The sequence below is a fragment of the Mustelus asterias genome, chromosome 22, assembly GCF_964213995.1.
Source record: "Mustelus asterias chromosome 22, sMusAst1.hap1.1, whole genome shotgun sequence".
In the NCBI taxonomy this organism is placed as follows: domain Eukaryota; kingdom Metazoa; phylum Chordata; class Chondrichthyes; order Carcharhiniformes; family Triakidae; genus Mustelus; species Mustelus asterias.
Genome location: NC_135822.1, coordinates 64,293,690 through 64,298,098, shown reverse-complemented (window position 1 = coordinate 64,298,098; position 4,409 = coordinate 64,293,690).

Here is a 4,409-nt window from a genome sequence, read left to right as displayed (position 1 = left end):
ACCAGTGTTGACTTTTCATACTTTTAGATACTCAGTCCATTGAGGCTTTGAAAGATCATGCTATTAATTACAAACCAGCTGTCCAGCTTTTAATATTTTCATCCAGATTTGAAGGAAACACACTTTACTCGATTCAAAATGGCCTTGCCTATGAATCTGACTGCTAGGGGACCTGCAATTTCCTGCCTAGCCTGCCACAACTCCTGGGATATACTTTTTTTAAAGTTTATTTATTATTGTCTCAAGTAGGCCCACATTAACACTGCAATGAAGTAACTTCATCAGGTCCCCAGGAGTTATCTACCTTGAAGTGCTTTAAAACTTCCAGCACACTCCTCTGTAATATGTACACTCCTCAGGACTTCACTTTTTATTTCCAAAGGTTGAGTAACATTGATGCTCACACATAAGGATACCATTTACGATTCAAATAAACCAATTTTTGACTCAGTATGTCCTCATGGCAGAATTAGGAACAAAATAGAAGCAGCCAAGACATTGATGTCATAAGGAAAACCTGTGTTCAATTGGCTTTGAAGCCAATATAGCCAGACAAAACTACAAGTTCTGTTGTTTTGGATTAAATATTTGCTTCCGAAATGAATTCGATATAGTAAGCAAACTTACTGCCTGTTGCAAGTGAAATGTTGATAATGTAGTTGCTGGAATATATTTCAAAAGCTAAGAAACCATCAAAATGCTTGAAATCTAATAATGTGAGCACTTCATTGGAAACTGCCATGCAGCACACTAAGTCAGGAAGCTGAATTGACACAAGTATATCACCTCATGTACATTGTGCTGGTAATGTTACAATTCTGCAGGAAAATGGAGACTGATGATGAGTTTTTTGAAGGGGTAACCAAGAAGGTAGATGAGGGTAATGCAGTTGATGTTGTCGACATGGATTTTAACAAGGCCTTTGAGTCGGTACTGCATGGTAGATTGTTGCATAAGGTTAAATCTCTCAGGATCCAGGGTGAGGTATCCAAATGGATACAAAATTGACTTCATGACAGGGCTGCACGGTAGCACAGTGGTTAGCACTGCTGCTTCACAGCTCCAGAGACCTGGGTTCGATTCCCGGCTTGGGTCACTGTCTGTGTGGAGTTTGCACATTCTCTTCATGTCTGGGTGCTCCGGTTTCCTCCCACAGTCCAAAGATGTGCGGGTTAGGTTGATTGGCCATGCTCAAAATTGCCCTTAGTGTCCTGAGATGCGTAGGTTAGAGGGATTAGTGGGTAAATATGTAGGGATATGGGGTAGGGCCTGGGTGGGATTGTGGTCGGTGCAGACTCGATGGGCCGAATGGCCTCTTTCTGTACTGTAGGGTTTCTATGAGAAGCCAGAGGGTAGTTGGAGAGGGTTTTTCAAACTGGAGGCCTGTGACCAGTGGTGTGCCTCAGGGATCAGTGCTGGGTCCACTTATTTGTCATTTATATAAATGATTTGGATGAGAATATAGGAGGCATGGTTAGTAAGTTTGCAGATGACACCAAGATTGGTGGCGTAGTGGATTGCAACGGGATCTTGATCAATTGGGCCAGTGGGCTGACGAATGGCAGGTGGAGTTTGGTTTGGACAAATGCGAGGTGATGCATTTTGGTAGATTGAACCAGGGCAGACCAGGGCAGGACTTAGTCAGTTAATGGTAGGGCGTTGGGGAGAGTTACAGAACAAAGAGATCTAGGGGTACGTGTTCATAGCTCCTTGACAGTGGAGTCACAGGTGGACAGAGTGGTGAAGAAGGCATTCGGCATGCTTGGTTTCATCGGCCAGAACATTGAATACAGGGGTTGGGATTGTTGAAGTTGTACAAGACATTGGTAAAGCCACATTTGGAATAGTGTGTGCAGTTCTGGTCACCCTATTATAGAAAGGATATTTTTAAAGTAGAAAGAGTGCAGAAAAGATTTACGTGGATGCTACTGGGACATTATGGTTTGGGTTATAAGGAGAGGCTGGACAGACTGGGACTTTTTTCTCTGGAGCGTAGGAGGCTGAGGGGTGATCTTATAGAGGTCTACAAAAAAATGAGGGGCATAGATCAGCTAGATAGTCAATATCTTTTCCCAAAAGTAGGGGAGTCTAAAACTAGAGGGCATAGGTTTAAGGTGAGAGGGAAGAGATAAAAAAGTGTCCAGAGGGGCAATTTTTTCACAGAGGGTGGTGTGTCTGGAACAAGCTGCCAGAGGTAGTAGTAGAGGTGGGGTACAATGTTGTCTTTTAAAAAGCATTTAGATAGTTACATGGATAAGGTGGGTATAGAGGGATATGGGCCAAATGCGGGCAATTGGGATTAGCTTAGGAGTTTAAAAAAAAGGGTGGCATGGACAAGTTGGGCTGAAGGGCCTGTTTCCATGCTGTAAACCTCTGACTCTATGTTCATAGATATGAATAACATAATTCAGACAGAAGTTCACAGGCCTAAAATTTGAAATTAACTATTATGAATTATATTTGGGAAGATGTAATCCGTAAAACCTTGCCAAGATACTTAGAGATTTTTGTGAAAAGTCTGCGACTTGACACTCTCAACACACAATTAATTTGTTCCATTCACTTGTATCAAGACCACTCTGAGGAAAAAATGATACTCCACTGAGACTGTATCAAGGTATAACCAAACAGTTCCCATTATAAAGCCATTAAATATAAGGATCAAATTGTTGCAAGGGAATAAATTCGGTGACTTAGTGATAAAATAATTTAAAAATACTGATCCAACACATGCAAGCCGAAAACATTTACACACAACTGAATTTTTACATATGAGGCATTACGAACGCCTGATTGACAAAAACAAAACTTGTGGTACTTGTTTAATTACTTGGTAGAAAGGAGGTAATATTGGAAAATTAAAAGTGAGTTTGAAAAGGATGAACAGTATAACGAGCAACCAAAGAAAATGCTGGGAAATCTCAGCAGGTCTGGCAGCATCTGTAAGGAGAGAAAAGAACTGACGTTTTGAGTCCAGATGACCCTTTGTCAAAGCCCAGCATTTTCTCTTGTGGTTTCAGATTCCAGCATCCGCAGTAATTTGCTTTTATCCAGTATAATGAGCAGTTTGATTACACAATTTTAAAACTTTGTTGGATTGTGTGCTGAAACCCTCCTTGGTTTATCGTCTATTCAATTTTGGCACCTTACTTTTTAAGAATGCCATCACGTTTTAGTGGTATCAATGCGAAGTTGTTTCAGCTTTCACCAAAACTACAATAAGTATAGACTGTAGCGTTAAGTCCAAAGCCAGTTCAGGAATCTTTATTAAGCTCACTTGACCCAATTTAAATTGTATGCATTAATCTGCATAACATTCATCAGCTTTTAGTGAAAAATAGTATTCAAACATAATTTGAAAATGTGATTAAATTCAATAAGCCCATTGCTTTTTGTTTTGATTATCCATCTGCTGTCAAGAAAAGCTTGAATTTACATAACATCTTTCATGACCTTGGGTTGTGATTACAGCAAGCTCCCACAAAGCAACATGATGATGAGATCTGTTTAGCAATATTGATTGAGGTTATAAATATTGGGCAAGACACTGGGGTGAACTCTCCCCACGCTCTTCAAACTTTTACAAGGCACCTTTTATGTTAAACAGGCTCCGTAGCTCTTTCTGTTCTCTTAATGTCTCACGAAAGATAGCACCTCCAACACTGCAGCAGTCCCTCAATACTGCACCAGGGCATCAACTTTGAGTTTTGGTTTGGCATTTCTGTGGTGAGAATTGAATACATAGCCTTCGGACTTGAGGTGAGTTCCACCAACTGAGCCAGAGCTGCCACATTACCTCCCTCCTTTGTGTCACAAGCCATTTTCCCATTTTTGTTCCCCTCAAACTGACTAGGGCTTACCTGTATTGTATCAGGTAATTGCCCCCTTTTGGTCATGGAAAAAGAAGGGTTGTGGAAGTGGACCAACACCTCACTTTAGTAAATGCCCACATGTCTGTACTTTTTGCAACATGTCTCTCCCGCCATTGTAGATTTAATGGATTTAGTGGAGGACCAATCAGTGTGAATGGAGGCTGGCAGCACTACTTGCTGAATGTGGCTACCTAGATTTGACAATGTGTATGTGTGGGGATGCTGGAAGCAGTCTCCCTGATGATTTTAGCTGTTGGAGACTGTGGCTCCTTACTTTGAAGTTACAAAGTTTTACAGCACAAAAAGAGGCCCTTTGGCCCATCATGTCTGTGCTGGCCATCAAGCCATTCTAACCCAATTTTATAGCCCAATCCGCAACAGTGTTTCAAATGCTCATCTAAACGATTCTTAAACGTTGCGGATGGGGGGGTGGGTGAGATTTCAGGCAGCAAGTTCTTGATTCCCTGTATCCTCTTGGTGAAAAAAAACTTTTCCACAAATGCTCTCCAAATCTCCTGCCCCTTAACCCCCTTCAGG